Source organism: Haliotis cracherodii, unplaced genomic scaffold (genome assembly GCF_022045235.1).
Source record: "Haliotis cracherodii isolate W230 unplaced genomic scaffold, xgHalCrac1.p SCAF_14, whole genome shotgun sequence".
NCBI lineage: Eukaryota > Metazoa > Mollusca > Gastropoda > Lepetellida > Haliotidae > Haliotis > Haliotis cracherodii.
This window is the reverse complement of record NW_027266269.1, coordinates 34,579,415-34,589,764: the sequence shown is the minus strand read 5'-3', so window position 1 is coordinate 34,589,764 and position 10,350 is coordinate 34,579,415. Positions and strand designations below refer to the sequence as shown.

The window sequence follows — 10,350 nt, the reverse complement described above, 5'->3', positions numbered from 1 at the left end:
GTGAACGATGTGCACGTGCACATTTCCCCAATATATGGATAATCCGTTTATGTAAAATAACTAGATTTTAGTTGAAAGCAATTAGTCACCCTGGACTAGCGGCCATGTCTTGTCGTAAGAGGCGACCAACGGGATCGGGTGGTAAGGCTCGCTGACGTGGTTGACGCATGTCATCGTATCCCAACAGCGTGGATGGATGCTTATGATGTCAATCGCTGGATTGTCTGGTCCAGACTCGATTATTTACAGACCGCCGCCATATAGCTGGAATATTGCTGAGTGCGGCGTAAAACAACAAACCAACCAACCATCGTTCTTATCATTATCCCACACAAGCTTGAAACAATCATCTGTATTACTAGGTGTCCTAAATGTCTAGGAAATGTGACATCTGCTGATTGTAGACTGGCGGAGACAGGTAGATGTGATGATTCAGCTCTTGATGTAATAGTAAAGTCAGTACAGCAATGAAAAAGTTGCGGTGAACATATAACATAATCAATGACACTAGTCCCATTATGACCTGACCCGTGAAGATTCCGGGGTAGAATAGGTCTTCAGCAACCCATGCTTGCCGTAAAGGGTGAATATGCTTGTCGTAAAAGGCGACTAACGGGATCGGGTGGTCAGACTCGCTGACTTGGTTGATGCATGTCATCGATCCCAATTGCGTGGATCGATGATCATGATATTAATCACTGGATTGTCTGGTCCAGACTCGATTATTTACAGACAGCCGTCATATGGCTGGAATATTGCTGAGTGCGGCGTTAAACAACAAACCAAACCAAACCAACCAAACCATTATGACCTACGTATGTAAAATCACCAACATCCAAGTGAGAGCCGCATCTCCCATTCATTATGTGAATGTTAGGTACTGAGCACGAATACAGCAAACACTTGCTGAACTTATTAACAGCAGTGTCACATGAATATCGCCTGATACGAAAATAATCAAGTAAATAGTCCATAAGGCTGTGGTCATAGCCCTGAATGTGTTCATCTTCAACATAGTCCGGGTCATTGCCTGTGCGGGCATTAAAATCTCCACCGAAAAAGGGTATGACGTCCTCTTCTATATCCAGCAGTATTTTAAGAATATCTTCTTGAAAACGGGAAATACCATTTTTTACTTTATATTCCTGTATAGTTATACCATGTTGAATTCTCAGGGTGAAGGGGCGGTCGGGTAGCCTAGTGGTTGAAGCGTTCGCTTGTCACGCCGGAGACCCGGGTTCGATTCCCGACATGGGTACATTGTGTGAAGCCCATTTCTGGTGTCCCCCGCCGTGATATTGCTAGAATATTGCTAAAAGCGGCGTAAAACCATACTCACTCACTCAGGGTGAATATACACTATGGACTTGAACACACACAGTACTGATGGAAGACCAAATTGTGTCCTGTCAAATAAAATAAATGTGCACCTTTATGTATATTTAGTCCATTTCATGAATTCAACATTTCTTAAGAAAACGGTTATTCCACACGAAAATCTCCCAGTTTAGTATATCTTATCTGCCTCCTTATTTAGTATGGAGAAGTCATGCAACAAAGATTCCAGTTCTTGTGGTATGTCTTTAATCCATGATCAGTGAGGCCTACCACATCAAACGTGTTCAAGTAGTTCATTCTATCCGTGTCCTCCATCTTTGAAATTTATCCTGACATGTTCCAAATAAACAACTAATCATATCTCCAATTTCTTAATCATGTCTTGTTTGGGACCATTGATGTTGGTGCGTCGTAAAATCTTCCAGGCCCTGGCCGCGACGCTATCTCCTCCCGGGGAGACCCGTGAAGATCCGGGGTAGAAAAGGTCTTCAGCAACCCATGCCTGTCTCCCCGTGAAGATCCGGGGAAGAATAGGTCTTCAGCAACCCATGCTTGTCGTGAAAGGCGAATAAGGGGATCGGGTGATCAGGCTCGCTGAAGTGGTAGATGCATGTCATCGATCCCAATTGCGTGGATCGATACTCATGATGTCAATCACTGGACTGTCTGGTCCAGACTCGATTATTTACAGACCGCCGTCATATAGGTTGAATATTGTTGAGAGCGGCGTTAAACAGCAAACCAACCAAACAGGTTGAGGGGGTAATCTGTTGCTCCGTCTGGATTGCTGTGCACTCTTCCTGGATGTCGGACCGCCTCCGTGGTAGAGCGTCCGCCCGGAGAGTGGAAGGTCCGGGGTTCGATCCCCTGCCGCGTCATACCAAAAGACGTTAAAAGGTGGCGCTCGGCATTAAGGGGCTAAAACAAGGACTGGTCGGCTCGGAGTCAGTATACATTGTCTGAGTGGGGTATTCATGTTAAACTGCGGCATGGCATCTCAGTGAGCTAGCACTATAAATCGGCATCAGCCCGGACTAGTACAAACAGCCACACAAACACACACACGTACATGCACGTCGCTAAATAAGTGCAATAATCTTGGACGCGACGTTAAACCCCATTTCACCTCACCTCCTGGATGTCGATAACGGGCTTGGTTTCCCCGCTCTCTTTGATTGCAGCCGATGAGCTCTTTCTATGTCCCTTGGTGTTAGTGGGGAATATGTGGGATCCTTTTCACGAGCTCAGTTCAATACATCAATAGCCTTAAGTTTCCTTTACACACGCTATGTGTTTGGCCCTCATTTTAGAATAGGTCTTCAGCAATCCATGCTTGCCGTAAGAGGCGACTATGCTTGTCGTAAGAGGCGACTAACGGGATCGGGTGGTCAGGCTCGCTGACTTAGTTGTGTATCCCAATCGATGCTCATGATGTCAATCACTGGATTGTCTGGTCCAGACGTGATTATGATTATGTATAATTCAGCGCAATAATGCAACACAAACGACGAAAGTAGTCCGCTGCAAGGCGGGGAAGAACTTTTCTAAGTTATGAAAACATAAACGCAAACCATTGCGTGGTTAACCAATACAATGTCATGGAATAGCTGTCGTAAGAGGCGACTAACGGGATCGGGTGGTCAGGCTCGCTGACTTGGTTGGTTATCTTAATCGATGCTCATGATGTCAATCACTGGATTGTCTGGTCCAGACGTTATTATGATTATGTATAATTCAGCGCAATAATGCAACACAAACGACGAAAGTAGTCCGCTGCAAGGCGGGGAAGAACTTTTCTAAGTCATGAAAACATAAACGCAAACCATTGCGTGGTTAACCAATACAATGTCATGGAATAGCTGTCGTAAGAGGCGACTAACGGGATCGGGTGGTCAGGCTCGCTGACTTGGTTGGTTATCTTAATCGATGCTCATGATGTCAATCACTGGATTGTCTGGTCCAGACGTGATTATGATTATGCATAATTCAGCGCAATAATGCAACACAAACGACGAAAGTAGTCCGCTGCAAGGCGGGGAAGAACTTTTCTAAGTTATGAAAACATAAACGCAAACCATTGCGTGGTTAACCAATACAATGTCATGGAATAGCTGGCAATGTATTTTTCCCCCCGATTAACCAAACTATGCCTTTGTACGAATTGTTGTTATTTAGCAGATCATATGAGTCTGTCTATGTTGACGGTCTCGGACGATGGTCTTTCGGTACTAAATAAATATGTCTATATACCATATCATGTACTGGCCCAAGTACTAAAACACGGGTCGAGCAACGAATTCGACAAATACAATCACCCGATTACGCGGCGAGTTATCTCTCATTGTCTTGTCGTATTCTGTAACGCACTTTTTTTTTAGGATGTCGTAAGGAAACGTATGCCGCAGGCTCTCATTGAGACCGTCAAAATCATATTATGTTAAATTTCGTGTATTAAATGCATGAACAAGTAAACATATACCAGAATAATTATAATACATTTCTACCATCCCCGATAATAAATATTTTACAAATAACTTAGATGTAACACATCCTTGTGTACTCAATTTTCGAGAGGTTCTAATCTAAATTATGTTTTAATTAGAAGCATGTTCTGATGACCATGGAACAATATCCAAACTGTGTTTGTTTGTTTGCTTTGTTTTTTTGTGTGTGTATGTGTGTGTATGTGTGTGTGTGTGTGTAGTGGGGGGGGGGGGGGGGGGGGGAGAAAGAGAGGACAGGACGCCTCTTGCCGGGAACCTATTCCAAAAGGGATCTATGCATCTATTGGTTGCCGGAGAGTACGTAAAATCGACATATACTCACATCGCGCTGAATGCACAAAGGGAGACAACCACGTTCGGCAAGAAATGCAGCATTAAATGCTGGTGGAGTATACCTGAGACGACTATTAGCTCGCGTTCGATTTCTTAATCCTGGAAGTCCCTGTTGAGGACGTGTTGGCCAAGGTATAAGCCAAGTGAGCACATGTTGACGCATTACCGTCATACTTCGGTTCTCTGTTTGTTTGTTAGTTGTTTATCGCCGCACTCCGCAATAATCCAGCTATATGACGGCGGTCTGTAAATAATCGAGTCCGGACCAGTCAATCCAGTGATTGATATCATGAGCATCGATCCACGCAATTGGGATACGATGACATGTATCAATTAACTCAGCGACCCTGACCACCGATCCCGTTTGTCGCCTCTTACAACAAGCATAGTCGCCTTTTACGGCAAGCATAGGTTGCTGAAGACCTATTCTACCCCGGGTCTTCACGTGGAGACAAGCATGGGTTGCTGAAGACCTATTCTACCCCAGATCTTCACGGGTCCCATACCTATTGAACCCCTGGGATGCGGTACTCTGGTTAGCAGCCTCCATTTTAAGTGATGTCAGCGTTAAAGTTAATTAGTTTCATTTATTGATTCGGTCATGAATAAATTAATTTTAATTAATATGATCAACTACGTATTGAAAGTATGTATGTATTCTGATACGCGTCAGGAAAATGATTTAACTTCGATTGTTGATATAAATATTTTAGAATCAATAATGCAACTTTGGTGATTTTGCATGTTTGGCGTTCTCCGTGTTATGTTAACTTTCTTGTCGTTTTACACGCATTCAATAGAAAAGGTATAATGGCAGCTTTTTCAACCAATGAAAACGTGTTCACTCTCATAGTTGTGTGTTATAGCAATACACATTACTGTTGAGGTGCTCCTTCTCCCAACAGCCATTTTGTATTATATCTGAGGATCAGATTTTATATGGGTGTTTTTTGGCACTTCCCTAGGTTCCCTCAGGTTGAATCTAATTAATCTTGTTCGTCAAAATGTGGTAACGTCGGCTGACTCGAATTTTAATTATCGATCGCATTCAGTGTTTTTGCAGTTCAGATCAATACATGACAGTTCTGATGGTAATATCTTTACCCTGCTGATGAATAACATCACAACCGTTATAAGTCACTTAAAAAATATAATCCGAAACTAATCTGTTCAACTGCACCCATGTTGGTCGTCGGAGCTAACATATTTCATAATATGTGACCTGTAAGATATTTCACAAAATGTGACCTGTAAGATGTTTCACAATATGTGACCTGTGAGATGTTTCACAATATGTGACCTGTGAGATGTTTCACAATATGTGACCTCCGAGATGTTTCACAATATGTGACCTCCGAGATGTTTCACAATATGTGACTTGTGAGATGATTCACATTATGCGACCTGTTTGTGTATACGTGCGTGCGTGCGTGCGTGCGTGCGTGCGTGCGTGCGTGCGTGCGTGTGTGTTAATTTATCTAAAGCTGCAAAAAAACAAAAAAAACAAATTAAAACTGTGGGCCTGAACATTTTTTACTTTTTTTAATCCTACTTTTGTGGCAGGCAGACCATTACTTTTATTAATTTATTTCAATGATTCTCTTGCGACAATTTACCACCCTTCACCCCCAGAATATCAAATGATCGGTCCCAAGTGCTACAAACAGTACCATGAACGTGTCAATAAACGTTTTTTTTTAAAAATCAATGACCTACCCTGACAACGATGACGGGTTGGAGTTGAATAAGTCCCGAGGAATCTGTATTTGTACTTTGCAGTAACCTATAATTCGTTAGTTGAAAAACAAAAACAAAACGTAACAATATCCGGGGTTTGTTCTTTGATATAGTGCAGTATCACTATCTCTATTTTAGTGGATACATTGAAAAGAAGCCATTAAATTGTGCATAACAAAATAGTGAGGGGGCAACTATTTGTTTTTCAGGGGATGGTGGTAAGGACATTTTGGGATTAGATCAGCATATATATTTATTAATGGGAGCTCAAATATTTTTTCCAACGCAAACATGTGCTCAATTTTTTATTAATCAAAATAAATAAATGCAACGAACTGTATTTTTTTAGACTTAAAGTAGCCTGTCGACACAAAGAAAACACATTATGACTTTTTGGTCCTACAATGCGAAGAATATGACTAAAAAACGAGACTAAAACAGACTTGATTATTTGTTCAGAGAAAATTCCCCCCAACTATGAACATCAAATGGTTGCTCCCAAAGCGGAGAAAAATGAAATTTTGTATGTGCATTGTACAGAATATTTTCAATATTTTGTGCCAACATACAATTCCAGATTATATCTCTCAGTATAAAACTCTATATATAAAACGTGCCACAGCATACTACGATCACTCTTCAACTTTCAACTATTTCATATTGTAACGCGTTTAAACATATAAAAGTAAAACGACGACATATGACTTATGAATGAAAGTGTAGTAAAACGCGCGTAACGCTTTACAACGATAAGCTGGGAACGTCGGGCACCTGCTCAATGACCCGGAAGTGGCAATGTTTACCTGTGTTTCCCGCAATGACGTTCAAAATGGTTCTGACAATTTGATTGGATAAATCGTAATGACGTCAGGGGGACCCAAATAGCATAGGCGAACTTTGTATGGGGTAGCCGCGGTGATTTCCCTGTGGATAATCTGCTGTTATCAGCATCATCTTCGTGAATATTACGGTAAGTAAAACATTTTACAAACTATGAATGCTTTTTAGATTACCTGCATCTATATGTCAGGGTTCGATGGTGTTGTAGTTTGTGAATTTGCAGTGTTTTGCGGAAGCGGTAGGAAAGCCCCTCACAACAACCTTCGCCCAATGTTGTGCGACCTACATGGACCTAAACATTCCCGTAATTTTGTAAAATCGTCACCAATAGCTAAACCAAGAACAGCCCTATGCTTATTAGAGTTTACAGAATCAGATTTCCGTATATTAACAAAATCGAGCGTTAGGGTTAGTTTGACAGGTCTGTCAAAATATGTGTCTGTGTGGCTGATAGAAATGGACTCGTCCGGACTCGACGATAAAGTCATCCGGGAAATGTCAAAATTGTGCATCAGAGTTAATTTTTTAGTCAATATCAATATCTTGCAGTTATTCTTGAACCATTCTAGCACGGGACTGCTGTGATTGTACTGAAATCTGGTGGCTTTTGAGCTACATGCGGATTGTGGAATGCTTCGCAAAATCTCATTCTTTCCCAACGAGCGTATCTGTTCCTTACACGGGTTAATTTTTGATCAAATTCAGTCTTCCATGGTCATTCAAAGATATTTTATTCATTTCCTTGTCCGACTGGGACATTAAACTGCATGATTTGAGGCAACTGTCACGTTTGTAAATATGATTCAATCTACTAAACGGTGAAATGTTTGGTGAATTTTAGCGGGAATGGTTCAATGTGGTGTGGTTATTCAGGAACAGCAGTTTACGATGGACGAGTCCATATTTTCACCAGTTCGAAATGAAGCTGTCATGAAGAACAACGGGTACATATTTTGCTAAAATTTAAAAAATATTGATCCACAAGTACTAGACAAACAGTCTATCACACAACTGTTTGTTTTTGGTGGGTCGTTCTTATACCCCAGACTCGAAACATAAGCAGATGGGGGAGATAGGTTTTTGGAACAGTTGATTATCCGTAGGGACACAGGTTGTTGTCAGCCATGATGTTTAGGTTATTGTGACTGGCTGCGTGCCAGAAACTTCGACGAGCCAACTTGTCCACGGATAGGATACAATGGATTTGAAAGTTACTAAGGTTTTGTAGTTTTCACGTTTCTTAGTTATTTAATATGTTAACGTCGGAATATTTTGTCCAAACACACGAATAGTTCTCCAATAACGATGTGTATTGTTTACAATGCAAATTTCCGGTGGATTTCCTGCGAATACGACATGTAGTGAAATTTCGAAGACAATTTCTGTTCATTGATATTTTGTTTGTTCTTTAATATCCTACTATTTGTTCTCAGCTGTTCAGTGAAATAACAGACAGAGTGGTGTTCATTGCAGCGCCACTGATAGGTATGAAGTCTTATTTAGGGCTAGGAACAGAAACCGATGGGACCTTTTTCGAAAATATGGATTAATAGCCTACCCATTGTGCTCATAAACTAAGGGTCGTTTTTCATATTGTGATACACATTTCTCATGGTTGGTCACAAATGCTGTTTGGAATTTCTGCACAGGTACTACAACTTAGACGAATGTATCTCAGGTACGTGCAGTCCCGTTAATCAGACATGGTTGTTGTATATGATTATGTCGGATTAATTAATATGTCTGATAAACGAAATTAAGTTGTATCCTTGTTCGTGATCGAAAATCGGACAACTACACAATAGATAACGATACATTAAAAAATATAAACGAAATATTCATATTATGTTACATTGTTAGCGGAATATGTTTCTAATCATGCAACCTCTAAAGCTCAACACAAAATGACTGTTAAGGACTGTATGACTTATTCAAAATACACTAAAAAGCATAGTCTGGAATGGAAGTCGCAAGTTTGAAACTGGTACTGCAAAGCTTAAGAAAGCTTCTCTCTTAGTGGCTAACATTGACTTCCTGTTAGTCATTTCATTGGTCGGTCCTAGTTTGTGAAAGGTTTGGACGTGACCTTTAATGCGATGTCCTCGGTGATAGTGAGAACTTGTATCAGATTTTAATGAAATTAAGGTCCTCTAAGCATGTGATTAATCCTGTTTTCTTTATTTAAAGCATTAATTTTTTATTGTTGAGCAAGTTTATCTCTGCAGCTTTGTAATATGCAGCTACCAGCCGACTCGTCTCACATCTAAACACGGGCTGTGTACTCGCGAGCAGAGGAAAACAGAGTACGCTGAAGACTGTCGGATTAACGAGACTGATTAATGAGTGATTTCAGTAATTTGTTGCAAATTAGGTTTGTGGGAGTGCGAGACTGTCAGATTAATGGGTCAAAATAGCACCGATTTAATCGGTTCTCATAAGTGTCGGATAAAGCCGACTGTCGGATTAACGAAACTTGACTGTAATTGTATACAACCTGTGAAGATCCTGGTCAGAAAAGGTCTTCAGCAACCCATGCTTGTAAAAGGTGACTCTGGTTGTTGTAAGAGGCGACTAACGGGATCGGGTGGTCAGGCTCGCTGACTTGGTTGAAGCACGTCATCGATCCCAGTTGTGCGGATTTATGCTTGTGATGTCAAAACACATAATTGTATACACATACATACTCAACGGAAAGTTCTTATACAACTGGGGCGGTCGGGTAGCCTAGCGGTTAAAGCATTCGCTCGTCACGCCAAAGACCCGGGTTCGATTCCCGACAGGGGTACAATGTGTGAAGCCCATTTCTGGTGTCCCCCACCATGATATTGGTGGAATATTGCTAAAAGCGGCGTAAAACCAAACTCACTTTCTCACTCTTATACAACTAAGTACCTCAAGAAGGGAGTCTCATCATGTCTTGTATGAGAACCCCTTCATGATATTTAGGGTTAGGGTAGGCCATGTTTAAACCTGTTGTACTGTACTACATTGCTACGCTAATCTTCAATCAATGGGCAAACAGGCTACAGTTAATGTGCCTGCATGCATGATCATGGGTGTGTGTGTTGATCCAATATATGACGGTGATAAAATCATTCAATAATCAGGTTTGGACATTGATTTTGGCAAAATATTGAATCGTCATCCAGTTGAGATTCAGACTGGAGTTTTATACTAATATCTTGGCTATGAAATCTGAACTCGAAGTGATGAGTTGACCATCCATGACAGACTGGCGGCCTGCTAACATAGATTGTACAGGTATTTGTAGATTGATATGAACTCAGAAAGCATCTCCGAGCTCCAGATAAATTTTTAAGCGATTGAGTTTTTACTCTAGGGTTTCGACTTTAATTGGGTTATTACATTTTTCATTGGGTAACTAATATTTTTTCACTCATCTATTCATCACTATTGGGTTTTTCCTAAAATTAGTGAATATTTTAAGAATAAAAAAATGAATAATCGTTTAGGTGTATATAACAGTTCTAAATATATAGGCTGGACTCGGAAAGTAAATTAGCTCATAATTGTGTTTCAGAAATTAGCTCCATTGTACGCATGCTGAAAAAGCTTCATTGGGTATTTACGGGTGCTG

At 40.9% G+C, this 10,350-nt stretch overlaps 1 protein-coding gene across 3 annotated transcripts in view; it reads left to right on the top strand.

The window, feature by feature from the left end:
* The first annotated feature begins 6,801 nt into the window (after window positions 1-6,801).
* Window positions 6,802-10,350, top strand: part of LOC139461211 (paired amphipathic helix protein Sin3a-like) — a 44,379-nt gene continuing 40,830 nt past the window's right edge. For all 3 annotated transcript variants that reach the window (XM_071242812.1, XM_071242811.1, XM_071242810.1), the window contains exon 1: window positions 6,802-6,882. The gene's annotated coding sequence lies outside the window, so the exon portion shown is untranslated. The remainder of the gene's footprint in view (window positions 6,883-10,350) is intronic.